The sequence below is a fragment of the Pseudophryne corroboree genome, chromosome 3, assembly GCF_028390025.1.
Source record: "Pseudophryne corroboree isolate aPseCor3 chromosome 3, aPseCor3.hap2, whole genome shotgun sequence".
NCBI lineage: Eukaryota > Metazoa > Chordata > Amphibia > Anura > Myobatrachidae > Pseudophryne > Pseudophryne corroboree.
In genome coordinates, this window is record NC_086446.1 from 783,270,648 (window position 1) to 783,290,123 (window position 19,476).

The 19,476-nt window shown below is 44.4% G+C and overlaps 1 long non-coding RNA gene across 1 annotated transcript in view; it reads right to left on the reverse strand.

The window, feature by feature from the left end:
- Positions 1-207: 207 nt before the first annotated feature.
- The window catches only part of LOC135058267 (uncharacterized), an 85,409-nt gene continuing 66,140 nt past the window's right edge, over positions 208-19,476 (reverse strand). Inside the window, exons 2-4 of the long non-coding RNA XR_010244715.1 lie at positions 6,736-6,772; positions 2,433-2,474; positions 208-325 (exon numbers count right to left, since the gene is read on the reverse strand). This is a non-coding gene — a long non-coding RNA (uncharacterized LOC135058267). The remainder of the gene's footprint in view (positions 326-2,432; positions 2,475-6,735; positions 6,773-19,476) is intronic.

Here is a 19,476-nt window from a genome sequence, read left to right on the forward strand (position 1 = left end):
ACTTTCTGTGCTCACAGAGGCACCAGATGAAACCAGTAGGCCTGTCTGCTGACTGCGTGTTGCAGAATCTGGCAGAGGTGGTTGATTAAGGCACAGATTATGCAACACACAGCACCAGTGCACAATGTTACAGATCTAATTAATAGAATACAACATAGTCCCTCCAGATCTTTCAAAACAATGAAACCTAGATTTTAATAGCCCAAATGTACATTCCATCACAGATCAAGGCACTTATGTGCATCATTATACTTGTGCTCTTCGAGACTATCAGGAAGTGACAATGGAGTCAGAAGCCGGGAGAAACATCCATATCACCAGTCCTCTGTAATGCAAAAATAAAAATGTATTATATGACATTTGTAGGTGTGTAATGAGAAAGTAACCAAGGGAATGTGTACTGACGAATCAGCCATCCATCCCGCATTTGTGAAAAGAGCGGAGAAGTGAGCTAGTGGAGAAGTTGCCCATAGCAATGAATCAGCATTGAAGTAACAATGATATATCACGCCCAATTTCCTTTATAAAATGATCTCCGTTAACATGCATATTGCGCCCATAGTAATCAGATTTAGCTGTGTAAAGGGTTGGGTGCCTCGCTACTCCGGGGGTAGCGAGCTGAAATAATGATACAACATCCCTGAGAGCAGAAACAGAACGGGTGTGAAAAGGGGTGAAAAGAATTGAATCCCACCCATAGTTTGCATACTATAAAATTCTACAGAGCAGCTGATTGGTTGCCATGTGCAACTTCTCCACTGGCTCACTTCACTATTTTAACTGCTTAGTACATATCCCCTTGGGTTTTTATTAGTATTCTGATTGGTACATCCATAATATAAATGGTTTTCACATGTTACTTTTTGGAATTGGTGCACTGAGGAGCGATATTGGAGCAATTTTAGTGGTGGTTTTGATTGAATTGAAAAAAAAAAAGGTTTTCACATGCCAAGACGCTAAAAGAAAGAGTGCATTGACTTTATGCAATGAGGTGCAATTATATATTTTTGTCTTTGTGTCCTGACTTGAAATGGTGTAATAACAACACATCTTAATTGACATTATGCGACTGAACAGTGCTAATGAGCATGAGAAGCATTCCTGCTAAATGTGTGCGGCAACGAAAGCCACGACAATGTACACGTCATACTAAAGAACGGAATGCCCAGAGCAGCATAAAGTCCGTGAACCGCAGCCAAGATGCATGCGTGGACAAGAAAGCCACGATGCGCTCCATGACCAGAGAGAGGTCTGGAACGCAAGGAGTGTGCAGGCGCGGCAGCTCAAGCTGCGGACTTTAAAAGGAGGGCACAGAGCGGTAACAAAACACTTCCGAGGAAGCTGCTGATACCTTAAGGAGGCGGGGAAACGCACCAAGTCTCATTTTCTTCGATCACTTACACCTGAGCCGGAGAGTCTCTGTCTAGCAATCTGCAGCACAAGCAACTGCCTGATAACCAGTCTTCCAGATATGTCTGCCATAAAAGGATAAACAGCTCCATCAGCCGGGGAAGACTCAGTTACAACAGGAGTGGTGAGACCACGGCTAAAACTAAATTTGTCTGGCCAAACTTATACATTTGTGTATTAAGTTTTGTATGTTGGATCCCTCTGGACACTGATTATAAAGGATCGTACACGGGGACTTTAACACTAAATACTCCAGCAGTATCTTGAATTATCTACAACATTGCATATGAAACAGAGTAACTTCTTTAATACTAAAATTGCTTCAATGTTGAGACCCAAGCCATAAATCATTTGGGCTACAAAGAATAATTTTCTTGCTATACTTGTTGTGGAACAGATGTTGTTTTCTTATATATGTTGACCATAATATCAGCTGCAATATTGTAAAATCGACTTACCGGCCGGTGGATGTGATTTTCTATTTTTCTATATAATTTATACATATTGTATTTTAATAAATTATGTATATTAATTCCTGAGTGCTGTAATACGTCTCTTTGTCAATCATGGTGCGAATTCCATCAATTTGTCAAAGACCATTCTTCGTAAATTTGCGAATTCAATTGATACCAATATTATTCTGACAATGTTTGTTCCAGTGATGATTTGCTGTGATTTTGTTGGCAAATTTGTGTTTCACATGCTACTTTCATGAGATTTGGTCTTTAGTAAATTTGTGATTTGGAAAATCGCCACTAAAAATGCAAATCGACTAAAATCACACTTTAGTAAACCTCCCCCCAGGTTTTAAGGATAGCCATGCTTATGGACATTTGGTTAAATCACATTGACTGAAGAACTAATTAAGCCACATGTGCTTCAGCCTGGATAGCCTTAAAACCTGGACTGTTAGCATGACTTGAGGACCGAGTGTGGAAACCACTGCCCCTTTTTACCTATACACCTAACATAGTTACAATTAATAGACCCTGAATAGGGGTCACATATATAAAATAGCTTACCCTTTGTGCTCTGCGTCTCTCCTTCAGCATCATTTGTATCTTCTAAATCAAATCACTGCATTAGATTTCAGCAGTTGCTAATTGTACAATCGTGTCTGCCAACACTGTTAAACGTGCTGTAAATGTCTACAGATGCATTGTCTCTCTAGCAGCAACAGGCAGCAACAGCAGTACAAGAATGCTGCTGATGATGTTGGTGCATCAGAGTCTATATCAACAGGAACATGTCACAAAGGTATTACATCTTTCTGAATCCAGGTGCTGCTACTGGAGAAATTATGGTATACACTTAACAAATATAACTGAGCAGAGAAGTGAATCATCAACAAGCAGTGAGCTATGGCCATTCCACAAGGAATGGAAAGAGTGATGTGGAGGGGCAGTGGATGATGGGGAGAACATGACAGGCAGAGGGTGACAGTGAGAGGCTGAGGGTAACCTGCAGAGGGTGACGTGTAGAGAATGACAGGGATAAGCAGAGGGTGATAGGGAGAGGGTAACAGGTAGTTGCAGTGGGTGAAAGGGAGAGACCGATCGACACGCAAGCACAGTGTACGGGGATTCAAACCAGATAGCGGTGTGCTAACTTTACACTCTCACACTGCTTCCAGCTCTATGCCGGGACGGGCTCTTATCAGATCCCTCCTCCTGGCAAGTGCGACTTAGATAATTCATAAGAAATATTCATTTTCCCTTTGTAAATTTCTGTGAAAAATATTTATCACATCTACATTAGAAATGCGCATTTATTTATTATTTATTAACAGTTTCTTATATAGCGCAGTAAATTCCGTTGCGCTTTACAATTGCATTGTGGCAAATATGCCCTTAAACTTCCAAATTTGAGAATCACCATGTAGGAGGGATGTATAACTGATACCTTTTTCAGGAAAGTAAACTCTTGGGGCAATATTTACTAATATTCGTGTTTTGGCCGTTTTGAAGGGTGTTTGAACTCGAATGGTATCGGGTGCATTTTACTGCAACTTTTTGAATCCTGATACGATCATTTACTAAGCTGCCGAGTTTTGCACAATCGTTTTTTCCGATGTCGATGTGATTCGTAATATCAGGCAGTGTTTTACGGGAGTGATGAGAAAAACACTGCCTGAAAAAACACAAGGAATCCCGGCCGGATCTGTGAGATCCGTGCAGGGCTTCATTGTGTACCTTAAAAAGTTTATTAAAGTCTTTTAAAATCTGGAAAAAATTGCATGGGGTCCCCCCTCCTAAGCACAACCAGCCTCGGGCTCTTTGAGCCGGTCCTGGTTGAAAAAATATGGGGGGGAAAATGACAGGGGTCCCCCCATATTTAATCAACCAGCACCGGGCTCTGCACCTGGTCCTGGTTCCAAAAATATGGGGGACAAAAAGCGTAGGGATCCCCGTATTTCTGAAACCAGCACCGGGCTCCACTAGCTGGGGAGATAATGCCACAGCCGGTGGACACTTTGATATAGGTCCCTGCGGCCGTGCTATTAAAACCCCAACTAGTCACCCCTGGCTGGGGTACCCTGGAGGAGTGGGGACCCCTTCAATCAAGGGGTCCCCCCCTCCAGCCACCCAAGGGCCAGGGGTGAAGCCCGAGGCTGTCCCCCCCCATCCAAGGGCGGCAGATGGGGGGCTGATAGCCTTGTGTTGAATTTGTGAATATTGTTTTTAGTAGCAGTACTACAAGTCCCAGCAAGCCTCCCTGCAAGCTGGTACTTGGAGAACCACAAGTACCAGCATGCGGAGGAAAACCGGGCCCGCTGGTACCTGTAGTACTACTACTAAAAAAATACCCCAATAAAAACAGGACACACACACCGTGACAGTACAACTTTATTACATACATGCACACCAACATACACACATACTTACCTATGTTCCCACGAGGCTCGGTCCTCTTCTCCATGTAGAATCCTAGGGGTACCTGTGAAAAAAATTATACTCACAAAATCCAGTGAAGAATCCGGCCTTTGAATAATACACGTACTTGGCAAAAAAATAAAACGGAAACCCGACCACGCACTGAAAGGGGTCCCATGTTTACACATGGGACCCCTTTCCCCGACTGCCAGGACCCCCCCCCTGACTCCTGTCAAAGAGAGTCCCTTCAGCCAATCAGGGAGAGCCACGTCGTGGCACCCTCCTGATTGGCTGTGTGGTCCTGTAGTGTCTGTCAGGCAGCACACGGCAGTGATACAATGTAGCGCCTATGCGCTCCATTGTAGCCAATGGTGGGAACTTTGCGGTCAGTGGTTGACCGAAAGTAACCTCACCGCTGACCGCAAAGTTCCCACCATTGGCTACAATGGAGCGCATAGGCGCTACATTGTATCACTGCCGTGTGCTGCCTGACAAACACTACAGGAGCACACAGCCAATCAGGAGGGTGCCACGACGTGGCGCTCCCTGATTGGCTGAAGGGACCCTCTTTGACAGGAGTCAGGGAAGGTCCTGGCAGTCGGGGAAAGGGGTCCCATGTGTAAACATGGGACCCCTTTCAGTGCGTGGTCGGGTTTCCGTTTTATTTTTTTGCCAAGTACGTGGATTATTCAAAGGCCGTATTCTTCACTGGATTTTGTGAGTATAATTTTTTTCACAGGTACCCCTAGGATTATACATGGAGAAGAGGACCGAGCCTTGTGGGAACATAGGTAAGTATGTGTGTATGTTGGTGTGCATGTATGTAATAAAGTTGTACTGTCACGGTGTGTGTGTCCTGTTTTTATTGGGGTATTTTTTTAGTAGTAGTACTACAGGTACCAGCGGGCCCGGTTTTCCTCCGCATGCTGGTACTTGTGGTTCTCCAAGTACCAGCTTGCGGGGGAGGCTTGCTGGGACTTGTAGTACTGCTACTAAAAACAATATTCACAAATTCAACACAAGGCTATCAGCCCTCCATCCGCCACCCTTGGATGGGGGGGACAGCCTCGGGCTTCACCCCTGGCCCTTGGGTGGCTGGAGGGGGGGACCCCTTGATTGAAGGGGTCCCCACTCCTCCAGGGTACCCCGGCCAGGGGTGACTAGTTGGGGTTTTAATGGCACGGCCGCAGGGACCTATATCAAAGTGTCCCCCGGCTGTGGCATTATCTCCCCAGCTAGTGGAGCCCGGTGCTGGTTTCAGAAATACGGGGGACCCCTACGCTTTTTGTCCCCTGTATTTTTGGAACCAGGACCAGGCGCAGAGCCCGGTGCTGGTTGATTAAATATGGGGGGACCCCTGTCATTTTTTTCCCCATATTTTTTCAGCCAGGACCGGCTCAAAGAGCCCGAGGCTGGTTATGCTTAGGAGGGGGGACCCCATGCAACTTTTTTCCCCGTTTTTACACTAAACAGACCCTTTCCCATAGATAACCATGCACAGATCTCACTGATCCGTGCATGGTTATCCAAACTCGACTGGAAAAAGCAGGTCTATTTTTTTGCTGCTTTTTTTACGAATCGGAAAAAAACAGGCCCGCACTTGAGCACTCAGAAACTAACACCCAAATACAAATGAATAGTGAATGCCCGTATTGTATGAAATAACAGCCGCGTTTGACCGATGGTCTATTCATTCGTATTTCGGAAGGCTGTCATTCAAACCATTATGAATAGACCAGACACTGCCGAGATTGGTGCTTAGTGAATTCCCGGATTGGGACTTAGAAAAAAAAACACAAATCGGCCAAACTCGAATTTTTAGTAAATACTGGCCCAGGTCTTAATGTAACATGCATCGTATAACTACAGTTTCTCAAAATGTTTTGAGATTTGCGACCCCAGGTAGAATACACTTACCTTGGGTTCCACAATGGCAGATGACATGGGGTGGCTCTGTGCACACCTATCACCATTATCAAGCAGGAGAAATTTAGACACAAATAGCAAACCAGAAACATGATTGACACCAAGTGATGCAGCAATGACACTTGTTGAGCAAGGTGGCGGCCTCTAGTGGTTGCAAGTAGGAAGTATCACGTTCTAACAACTATATTAGCCAGATTAATAATAATAGTTATTAATAATAATAATAATATTTATTTATTTATTTATATGGCGCCATAAGGGGTCCGCAGCACCTTTCAAAGTACAGAAACAGTATGAACAAAGCAAGAAAAAGTAACTTGCAGTACAGAACATTGCAGACAATGGAAATGGTTTATAAACATTGCTGCATCAATCTGTCATAATACCCAAATAGCAGCAGGGCAGGCAGAACCCAAGGGTTTAGTGCAGTTGTAGACAGTGGGGAGGAGATGAGGGAAGAGGGCCCTGCTCGTGAGAGCTTACATTCTAAAGAATAGATATATACAGTATGTAGGCTAGTACTCACCGGCTAAATATAACATCAGTATAATAGTATCACCATGCTGTGTGTAATAAAACAACAATATTAATTACAGTATGTCTGCAGTGGTAACAGCAGTGATTTCTTAGCAGGACTTGGTTAATATCACACTACAAAATCTGCATAATTGTGCATTATTGCTGAACATTACGGAGCTTTTCCTGTATGCTGTCACCAGACTCTGAGACTTTACATTCATAGGCCCAGATTTATCAAGCATTGGAGAGTGATATATTGTACGGTGATAAAGTGCCAATCAATCAGCTCCTAACTGTCATTTTTCAAACACAGCCTGTAACATGGCAGTTAGGAGCTGATTGGCTGGTACTTTATCACCATCCACTTTGTCACGCTCCAAGTCTTGATAAATCTGGGCCATAGTTTTTTATTTCAACATATGTTCAGATGCCCAATATGAGACCTTGTGTTAGTAACTGAAGATACAGGGAGACACAATGTGTGGGATTAGCCAATTTGTCATATTATTTATGCATTAAAGGATTAAACAGAGAAATTGCTGTCTACAATATGATATAAACATTTACATGAATTTGCTCTCTATTGACGTTGTATATACTGTAAACACTGTACTGTATATAAAACAGTGCTAGTTTATAATATTGCAAGCTATTACATACATTGTACTGCACTGATGGATTTAGGATTAGTCTTTTCTAGGTATAACATTGTGGCTTATGCAGTGTCGGACTGGGGTATGAAGGGCCCACCGGGGGAATGCAGTGCTAGGGGCCCATACTTAGGGGTGTGGCTAGTCTGCAAAAAGGATGTGGCCAGCCTCCACAGAGGCTTGAAATGCACAATAGTCTTGTGCAGTGTAATGCAACATATCTACCATGTATAATACAAGTGCACAGTCTGGAACCTGATCACTAGAGGAAGGAGTGGGCCCTCAGACAGTGGGACCTACCGGTGGTTTCCCTGGTACCCCTGTGGGCCAGTCCGACCCTTTGCTTATGACACCCTCCTGGAGTCACCTAATACACTATTAATGTAATGTTTGAAGCTCTGGCTGTGCAGGTCCCAAATCCATACTAGGCAGATGAGTCCCCACCTTCGCCAGTCATTCTGCACCCTGAGCAAGGAGCCCACAAACAACTTTAGGAAATGACACAATTTATATGTACTTGACTGATGAGACAGGAATGTTTTCTGGCGGATGCCACCGCTCCTAAACATTACATTCATTACATTTTTCGGTTTTGAGCGAGAATGTAAGGTTGCATTTAACTCTCTGCCTGAGGATGATGGGTGCTCTGCTTAGTGAGATATGATAGGCTGCAGAGTGCAGTGGTGATTGATGCATTCCTAGATGCTCCGAGACAGGCAGTCACCAAATCATTTATCTTCGATTTTTCTTCCATGCTAGTCCGCTATAATACAGCACATCAGGATTTTTATAGTCTTTCTTCAGCTACTGAAATGTACTAAGGTCACATTTTAGTTGCTTAATTGTGCAGAATGCAGGAGAATGTATTTGCAAGATACTGTATTATTCCATATTATCTATGCAAGATACGTGCAAACTCCAGGGTTTCCGACTGTTACCAAACAAACGTTTAGTCCTTTCTGGACCGAATTCTAAAAATGTAATACCTACTGTACTCCAAAGGATGTCTTACGTCTTTGGCCAATAGTCCATTATTTTATTTGTTTATTAACAGTTTCTTATATAGCGCTCCAAATTTTGTTGCGCTTTACAATTGGAAACAGCAGTGAAAAGACAAAACTGGGTAATATCAGACAGTCATAGAGGTAGGAAGGCCCTGCTCGCAAACTTACACTCTATGCTGTAATGTGTTGTGTAAGGATTATCGCACTTCAGTAAGGGGTCTATTTGTCACCATAAATATGATAAAATCACCCATATTCGCACTGCGATAATTGATTTAATCGCACTGATGTATCAATGATCGCATGCAGGGACAGAGGTTGCGGGCAAGCTCTGTCCCTGCGATGACACTCCGCAGCATCCTCAGGGTATTTTTCATGAAAAATACCCTGATGTCCTGCTGCGCATGCGCCACCACTGCCGACCTTGCCACGACCACCGCCGCCGGGTCAACACCCCCCATCGCTACTACACCTGCGTGCCGTGGACCCCCTCCCCACCACCACGCGGTGAGTATACTCACCAGTCCAGGGAGTCGGTGATCACTGCTCCTGCAGGGCTGCCGGATCCTGTGCGCTGCGGTGACCCCCAGTGCTGTAAAGTGAGCTGCCATTTTGCAGCATCACTTTTACTGCACCGGGGGTCACAGCACAGCATATGGAGCACCCAGCACCTGGCAGCCTGCACCGGAGCACCGATCACCGGTTCCTGGACTGGTGAGTATGAATTTGGGGTTATTTTACTTTTTTTTGTTTTTTTTGTTTTAAGCAGTGATCAGCTTCCATCGGACACACAGAGCTGATCACCCTGCTGGTACCCGCACAGCTTTGTCTGCCAGGGGGCAGAGAAAGCTGGGCATAGGCTGTAGATCACAGTGCTGCCCTGTGATCTCGCCAGCCTGAGCTGGTGTTATTATCACAGGGCACAATGCTGTGGTTTTTAAAAAAATATATATATTTTTTTTGTAAATTCAGCCATATCACATCTTCCATTATAAGTATGGGGGGAATGCGATGGGGGTTACTGAAAAAAATTACAATTAAAGGGTTTGGAGCAGTCTTTCATGAAAACTGCTCCAAATGCCCTTTAATACCTTGGAGTGATACTAAAATAATGTGAAAATGGCGTGAAAACAGAAAACACCCTTTTTCATGTTATTTTAGTAAAAATAATGTTAATAAATAGGCCTCTAAGATTGACAGGAGAGCTCTGGCACTAGATAAATGGGCAAGAGAAGAGAAACAATGGCATCTCTGCTTTGTCATAGGATTTACTATTACTATGAAAGAATTTAGATCCTAAAGCAAGAATACTGTAAAACATATATTCACTGGTAGATATTTAGAAAAATGTCAAAAATAAAAATACATAATATTATAAAACCTTCAATAATACATGTCTGGATAAATAGCCATAGATGTATCCCTACTCTATTGTAATCCTGATCCAGTCCCAATAAGAGCACCAGGAATGTCTGTGATTATATGAGAAGCGGTTTGAGATATATGGAATGTTTTCTGTGGATAATATCCACCCCACATTACAGCATTCCCAAAGTCTTTTGATATTAAAATACAAAGTCCTTCAACTGAGTTTTGTTTTTGTTTTTTGAAGTCTCATATGTTCGGCCTCTAAAAGTTTATTTAGATAAAAGTTGCGGATTTTTTTTTTTAGAAAAGTCAAAATACACTAAAATATATAAAAGTCAGTAATTAGTGCCAAGTACAAAGAAAGTGGTTTGTTACCGGCTTTGTTTGCAGGGTCCAGCAATAACAGAGAACGTGGTTCCAGATCAGAAGCAGAGAGGAAGTGATTGTTGGTGTGGAAGGGGCTAACTAGCCGAAACACTTTGTACATCAAACTCATACATAAATGTGATAAAAGTAGCAGCTTGACCTCTTTTTATTTTCATTCAAGTGGTCTTATGTGATCTTAACAGTATCTAGAAACTCCCTAAATTCATCTGGGGGTCGAGCTTTTAGCTTTACAGCTCCGACTCTTTGGAACTCACTTCCCTGCTCAGTTCAAGAAGCCTCTACACTAGAATCCTTCTAAAATAGACTCCAGACTCACCTGTTAACCCACACGTTTCACTAATCCAAAATAGACTCCAGTCTCAACTGGTTACCCATGCGTTTCGCTAATCCAAAATAGACTCGACTCACCTGTTCACCCATGTGTGTCACTAATCCAAAATAGACTCCAGACTAACCTGTTTACCCATGCATTTTACTAATCCAAAATAGACTCGACTCACCTGTTTTACCCACGCGTTTCACTAATCCAAAATAGAATCCAGAATCACCTGTTTAGCCATGCGTTTCACTAATCCAAAATAGACTCCAGACTCCCCTGTTCACCCACGCATTTCACTAATCCAAAATAGACTTCAGACTGACCTGTTCACCAATGTGTTTCACTAATCCAAAATTCCAAAATAGACTTCAGACTCACCTGTTCACCCACGCATTTCAATAATCCAAAATAGACTCCAGACTCACCTGTACACCCACGCATTTCATTAATCCAAAATAGACTCCAGACTCACCTGTTTACCCACACATTTCACTAATCCAAAATAGAATCCAGAATCACCTGTTTAGCCATGCGTTTCACTAATCCAAAATAGACTCCAGACTCACCTGTTTAGCCACGCATTTCACTAATCCAAAATAGACTTCAGACTCACCTGTTCACTCACGTGTTTCACTAATCCAAAATAGACTCCAGACTCCCCTGTTCACCCATGCGTTTCACTAATCCAAAATAGACTTCAGACTCACCTGTTCACCCACGCATTTCAATAATCCAAAATAGACTCCAGACTCACCTGTTCACCCATGTGTTTCACTAATCCAAAATAGACTCCATACTCATCTGTTCACCCACGTGTTTCACTAATGTTAAGCTTGTTTTGCATTTTGTGCTGGCAAATGTAAAGCACTTTGAGTCCTATTAGGAGAAAAGTGTTTCTCACACCCTATTACATTCCCCACAGTATATTTAAAAAAAAGCGCAAGTTAAAAAGTTGCAAGGTTGTACAAAGAATGTTGGTTGCAAAAGGTCTATTACAGTAGCCTTACATTATGCACAGTCAGCGTCGAACTTTGGCATGAAGGGCCCACCAAATGCAGTGGTAGGGGCCCATGCTCAGAGGCTTGATTAAGCATTAGTGCATCATCTGGGTCCCTTGCTAAATATATATAGTAAATACTGCTAGTGCATGCATGATAATGTACCAGATTAGTGACAGTAATGCTCTGTAGTGAATACACCACAGTCCTGTGCAGTATAAGGTAACTTATGCATAATGTATAATTCAAGTGCATACCTCTTAACTTTAGTAAGTTTGGTGGAGGGACACAGGCATGAGCCTAAGGTGCAAAACCAAAATCAGTAAGCGTGGCCTCACCCCTGTCTTCACCGCAAATGCATACTTCCCAACTGTCCCAATTTTCGTGAGCATTGTCCTGCAGAGTGCGGGGCGGGGGGGGGGGGGGGGGGGGACGACGACACAGTGGGGAGGCTCCTGTCACTTGCTGCCTTTAGGGGCATGGCTTTGGTTTTTGGCATTCTGGCGGCCATGCCCAGCACTCCCCTAGCAGCTAGGAAGCCCCCTGCTTACCTCCTTGTACTGTATAGATGGTGTGTGCATGCATTCAGCGACCACTCACTGCTTTGCAGAGCAGAGAGTGATCAAAGGAACCTCCTAACTGCCCCCCCACCCCCACCAGCGGGACATTGCTGCATGCAGGTGGGACAATGGGACAGTGTCCGAATAGCGGGACTGTCCTGCTGGAATCGGAACAGTTGGTCGGTATGTGTTTGAGAACCCTATGGTCTAGTGTGAAGGGGGTCTATTTACTAAAGCCTTGGATGGAGATAATGTCGCTGGACATAAAGCACCAGCCAATCCACTCCTAACTGCTATTCCACAGGCTGTGCTTGAAAAATGACAGTTAGGAGCTGATTGGCTGGCACTTTATCTGCAGCGACTTTATCTCCAAGGCTTAGGGAATAAATCCCGTTAGAAACTGGCCTCATCAAAACCACTGTATAGTAAATACAGTGCTTTGGTGCTTCAGTTTCCCAGGGATGTGTGGGGTTTTTTCCAAAACTCCTGAAAGCTGACAATTGATAAATGTCATAGGCAAACGCAGGGGGGATTTCTGGTTGCCCAAAAACCCCTCTCCCCTTGGCAAGTGGCTCACATTAGGACAATAGCAATGGTATATAATACAATTACTAGAGCTGCCGCCACATTGTGCAGTTTAAGGGACAAAGCAGAGCTGTGGCACAGCGGTAGCAGCTTCTTCTACCAATTTTGCTGTGTGTGTGGATCTGAGTCCTCAATCAGTGCACTGGACCAGAGAGTAGCTACCAGGAAGAAGAGACAGGAGCCTTACCATGAAGTGGGAGAATGTGTGCTTAGAAAGTGTAGTACTTGTTCCATTATGTCTGGATATTTATTATAGTATGTTTAACATTTTCCTGACCACTTGCAGTATCTTATTGATATTATTTAAATATGACTGATACAGCCTATGCTATATACAATCTATACTATATAATAATACTGTATTCCATGTTTCGCATAATGGGAGATTGTAGATTGCATTTGGAAACCCCCCTCTAGAAATCCTGCGTTTGCCACTGAATGTACCCCTACAAGTACACACGATACCTTGCATTTACAAACTGACAGACGTTCTGCTTAATGTAGATATTAATAAACTGTTTTTGTTTCTCAGACTTTTGCCCGGGGTCACGTTTGAGTGGTGTCACTACAGATTTTGAAGCAGTTATTTCGCCTTTCTCTATCCCATCATGCATTGCTGCTCCATAGACTTTAATCGTTATTTGTGAAATATGTTGCAATATTTAAAAGCAAAGTTTTCTTTCCTGTGTAATTTAATAAAATAGTTATTTTTTTTAATCAAATTTTTTTTTATTGCGTGCGGCTTTGGGACTCCTGCCAGTATAGAGACATGTTGTTAAGTGGCAAGTCGGGAAAAAAATCCAAAAACACAATTAAAAAAAAGGAAATAAAAAAGAAAAACAAACCCCTATTAACAATAAGATTATCAGTAAACATTCCGCATTTATTCATTTTTATTTTACGGATGAAAAAGAAGATTAAAAGTATCAGCATATCAGGAGCGCTAAAGAGAACTGTTTGGAAGAGAGTTCGTATCACTGCCTTGGTAAAATATACTAAAAAACTAATTTATGGTGTGACTGTTAAGATCTAACAGCGTAGACAGTGATACACAGTAGTGAAATGCATGCAATGGAAGTGTGTTTTGCAGTGGCGTAACTAGAAATTTTTCTCCCCCAAGCCAAAAAATTCTTCGCCCCCCCCCCCTCCCCCCCATAATTGGCAGTAGTAAAGGGACAAATCTGCGCGCGCCGAATGTGCGCGCCGCCAAAAAGGGGTGTGGATTCATTGAAATGGGCGTGGCTTCGTATAAAGGGGCGTGACATTGCAGGAAAAGACTACCTTATACCCCAGTTTTGCAACCTGCACGCCCAGACGTTAGCCACCACAGGAAAGAAAAATAATCCTGATTCACGCCCCTTACATTATTTGTCATTTTTCCTCCTTATAGTAATGCCCAGTATACATTATGCCACATACTGCAATGGCCCTTAGACATTATGCCACACACAATAATGCACATGACACAATATGCACACACTGTAATGCCCCCGACACATTATGCCACACACCGTAATGCCTGTGACACATTATGACAGGAATCGCAATGCCCGTTATACATTATGCTACACACTGCAATGCCCCTGATACATTATAGCACATACAATGTCTGTGACACATTATAACACACACCGCAATGACCCTGAGACATTATACCACATACCACAATGATCGTGATATAGTATACAACACACCGTAATGCCTGACACATTATGACAATCACCGCAATGTCCGTGATACATTATGCCACACACCGTAATGCCCATTACACATTAAGTTCTACAGTAAGGCTTCTAATTACTTTTAAATTACCTGCTCATTGCCAGGGGTTTCATGCTCTTGGTTCCATGCACGGTGCCAGGGATTTTCATGCTCAGGGTGTCATGCTCGTTGCCAGGGGTTTCATGCACTGGGTGTCATGCTCGTTGCTAGGGGGTAGTGCTTGTTGCTAGGGCCGTGCTCCCAGTGCCACATATGCCCCCAGTGCCAGATATTCCCCCACAGTGCCAGGTACATGTCCCCAGTGCCAAATATACCCCCCCCCCCAGTGCCACATATGCCCCCAGTGCCAGATATTCCCCCACAGTGCCAGGTATATGCCCCCAGTGCCAGATATTCCCCCACAGTGCCACATAAGCCCCCCCAGTGCCAGATATTCCCCCACAGTGCCAGGTATATGCCCCCAGTGCCAGATATTCCCCCACAGTGCCACATATGCCCCCTCAGTGCCTGCTCCCCCCAGTGCCAGATATTCCCCCACAGTGCCAGGTATATTCACCCAGTGCCAGATATTCCCCCACAGTGCCAGGTATATGCCCCCCAGTGCCAGATATTCCCCCACAGTGCCACATAAGCCCCCTCAGTGCCTGCTCCCCCCAGTGCCAGATATTCCCCCACAGTGCCGCTCCTTTGTGTTGGAGGGACACGGAGGACACAGCACGCGCCTCTCCCGTGTTCTTCCTGGCTCTCCTGCGGGTCTAATAAAGGAAGTGCCGGTTCGTGAGCCAATCAGAGCTCACGAACGGCACTTCCTTTATTAGACCGGCCGGAGAGCCAGGAGGGACACTGGAGAGGCGCGCGCGGTGCCCTCCGTGTCCCTCCAACACAGCAGCGGAGGGAAGGAGACCGCAGATTGACATGCGGACGCACTCGTCCGCATGTCAATTTGTTCTAAGTCAGTGGCGCCCCCGCAGCCCCTCGCCCCCAAGCCACCGCGAGGACTGCGGGGGCAGTAGTTACGCCACTGGTGTTTTGTATGGTCAGATGGATATGTGCAGAGTGGGGTCATTAGGCAGATCAAGACAATACACAGCAATATCAAATGGGCAGATGGTTATTGTATGTGCAGAACGAGATCAGTTTAGAGCAGAAAAAAGAACAATCACCTAGCAGTGACAGCTAGGTGAGGTCTGGCTATAAGTGCTTAGGGAGATGGGCTTGCTCACTTTGGTTATGTTGGTAATACCTGTGCAGATAGTTTAACGGGAGCTAGGAATCCACTTCAACAAATGTGCTAATCTGTTGAAGTGGGAGGTATGGGTCCTAAACAAATGTTTAGCAAGGCAGCATATAACAAATACATTGTTTATATATTTCAATATTTGGTATTTCTATGATTATATATTTGTGCCTAAAGTTTAATACATAAATTGGGACATTTTTTAAATAAATTTATTTTCAGATAAAAATAAGGGTACAAGGCCTAGGGAAATATTCACATGCTGCAAGAATGTATTCATCTACTGTTCTAAAACCAGGGGCCACAGTGGCAGATTGGTTTGCGAAGAGCGACATCAGTTCAGATCCGAAAAAAAGAACAATCAACTAGCAGTGACTGCTAGGTGACATCTCACTATAAACACTTAAGGGGTTGGGATTGCTCCCTGTTGTATTATTTGGTAATACCTGTGCAGATAGATAAACCTTTCACTGGGAGCTAGAAATCTACTTCAACTCCTTTAAGATGCCGCCTATAGTACCTTCAGTTAAAGTATGTGAACTGAATACATGACAGATAATGCACAATGGGGGTCATTCCGAGTTGTTCGCTCATTATTTTTTTGTCGCAACGGAGCGAATAGTCGCTAATGCGCATGCGCAATGTCCGCAGTGCGACTGCGCCAAGTAAATTTGCTATGCAGTTAGGAATTTTACTCACGGCATTACAAGGTTTTTTTTCGTTCTGGTGATCGTAATGTGATGTTTCTGGGCGGAAACTGGCCGTTTTATGGGAGTGTGTGAAAAAACGCAACCGTTTCAGGAAAAAACGCGGGAGTGTCTGGAGAAACGGAGGAGTGTCTGGGCGAACGCTGGGTGTGTTTGTGACGTCAAACCAGGAACGACAAGCACTGAACTGATCGCAGATGCCGAGTAAGTCTGGAGCTACTCAGAAACTGCTAAGAAGTGTCTATTCGCAATTCTGCTAATCTTTCGTTCGCAATTTTAATATGCTAAGATTCACTCCCAGTAGGCGGCGGCTTAGCGTGTGCAAAGCTGCTAAAAGCAGCTTGCGAGCGAACAACTCAGAATGACCCCCAATGTTGGCAGGAGTGTTATAATTCAGCAATAAAATGAAAATTCCACCAGCATTTCATACAAACTGCTAGGATGTGGTGTCCTTGGTTGTACGGTTAGACAATTCCTTCTGCAGTTAGTGTTCCTGTGAGGTACCGATCCACTTGCAGCTGACCAAATTGTGTCAAATTGTTCATCACCTTCTCTTTTGGTTGAGACGCCGATTATGGCTCTTTGGCCGGCGTCAACTAGTGCCTGAGAACACATCCCAGCTCAAACTAAGCCTCATTTGTGTTTACAGCAGAGATTGGAAGTTCAGTGACGGGAACATTCCTCTACATAATAATAAAGGAAAGTCAGGAGGATTCTGTGCACGTACAGTAACATTTTCCTCAGCAATATTTGATAATATCCCAGGTGGGCATTATTTAATCAGTTGCTCTTATTGGACCATCCGTCAGCCAGCTAGCCATTTTGCAGAGCTCGGCAGAAAGCGCCATTAGACAAGTTTATGAACCCCTGACCTCAGTGTGTGCAGTTTAATGGAATTTTTTGAACTTTGCTAAATCTGCAGCAAACACACTGGGAGGGCCCTGTCTCTAAATCTCCTGGCATGTCATTTATTATGTACATATGTGTTTTCCCCAGTAAGCAGTAAAGACATTTGCAGTATCTCAACCATGCATTTTTCCTGTCTCGTTTTCTGTTACGCTAACTGAAACGTCTACTGCACATCAATTTGCATAATGCATAATCTCAATGTCAACAGTTATGATGTTGGCATTGGTAAAATGTTGACAGGCAATGTGTCAACATTCTCGGAATGTCAACAGGTGAAATGTCAACATTAGGGTTAGGCTGCAGGAGGCACCAGGCCCAGAAGATGCTGTTGCAGCTGCCAAAGAAGGTAAGTGACCGCTGGGCCACCAGTAACGATACACTGACATTCTAGCATGTCAACATTTCATCACTGTCTCATTGGCGTTTCTATAATGGGTGCAGTGTGTGCGAGGAACACGGGCCCCCAGGTCCAGGGGGGCCCACCCTGCACACACTGTACCCATTTGCTTAATACTTACCTCTCTGAAGTCCCCCGTCGAAGCCATCCCTTTTTCGGCAGTGCAATAGCGTTTGAACACTAGGGGGAACAAATTCTATTGCGCCTGCTGAAAACCCCAGAAAGATGGCATGGCGGCCATTTTTCCAGAGTTTTGCGCATGCGCAGTAGCAAAATCTTCAGGAAAATTGCCGCTGCGCCGTGTTCCCGGAGGTTTGCGCAAGCGCAATAGAGTCTGGTCTCAGACTCTATTGCCGCTGCGGAGAAGGATGGCACCGCCGAGGGACCCAGGAGAGGTATGTATTAAATGCTGTGCCTCGGTCAGAGAGGAGGGGGCCCCTGAAGCAGAAGGCTGCACAAGGGCCTTCTCCTCTCTTAAAACGCCCCTGCACTGTCTACATGATAAATATTGACATAGTCCATGTCGCTTTTATTATCATGGGCGTCTGACCATATAGTAGGCAAAATAGATTGCAAGCTCCACTGCGTTAGGGACTGAGATGAATGACTGAAATATACTATATATATATATATATATATATGACAATGCCGGCAGCTGGAATCCCTGTATACTGACGGACAGCATCCCGACCGTCGATAATTCATACTGAACCCATATATAATATTTATCTCTCTCTCTCTCTCTCTCTCTCTATATATATATATATATATATATATAGACTGTCCCAGAGCTGATTCTCGTTGTCACATTATGAAGCAGGAAGTGAGAGGACAGCGCCAATGTATAATCAGAGTATTTGTATATTTATCCTAAGCCCAGCATGGAAAGGGACCTTATTATATCCCTAACAGGACATTGTCTGTTTACACATTACTTTTCCTTCTTGTGGGTTCATGTCCGGCGGAAACGCTCCATGGTCAGATTAAAAATATATTTATATATTTAAACTTTTGTACTGCACAAATACTCCGTTCACATACAGATGTGTTCCACTACAGCTTTGCTGCTTATAGCCGGGTGCTGTAACGGGATCGCGATGCGTACACCCTGCTGCGCTGGGAGCGTCCGGGACCTGTGAGCTAGTGTAAAGGGGCACATCTGTATAGCAACTGTACCCCTAGGACAGGGGTAGTCAACCCTGGTCCTCAAGAGCTACCAACAGTTCACGTTTTCCAGGTCTCCTCAACTGTGGATCTTTTAAAATACAGTATCAGTTAGTAATGACTACACCTGTGCACCTGCTAGGTGAGCTGGAAAACATGAACTGTTGGTTGCTCTCGAGGACCAGGGCTGGATACCCCTGCCCTAGGACTTTGTTGTCATTGTAGATTGCATGAGGACCTGGGGAGACCATTGTGGACAGCCCAAAACATTCCTGCACCCTAGGCTAGTGATGAGCGGGTTCGGTTCCTCTGAATCCGAACCCCCCCGAACTTCACCCATTTTACATGGTTCCGAGGCAGACTTGAATCTTCCCGCTTTGCTCGGTTAACCCGAGCGCGCCCGAACGTCATCATCCCGCTGTCGTATTCCCGCGAGATTCGTATTCTATATAAGGAGCCGCGCGTCGCCGCCATTTTCACTCGTGCATTGGAGATGATAGGGAGAGGACGTGCAGCGTTCTCTCAGTTGTGTTCAGTGTGCTGCAAATATCTGTGCTCAGTGTGCTGCAAATATCTGTGCTCAGTGTGCTGAAAATATCTACGTTCTCTGCCTGAAAAAAGCTCCATATCTGTGCTCAGTGTGCTGCAAATATCTGTGCTCAGTGTGCTTTATTGTGGGGACTGGGGACCACCAGTATTATATAGTAGGACAGTGCAGAGTTTTGCTGACCAGTGACCACC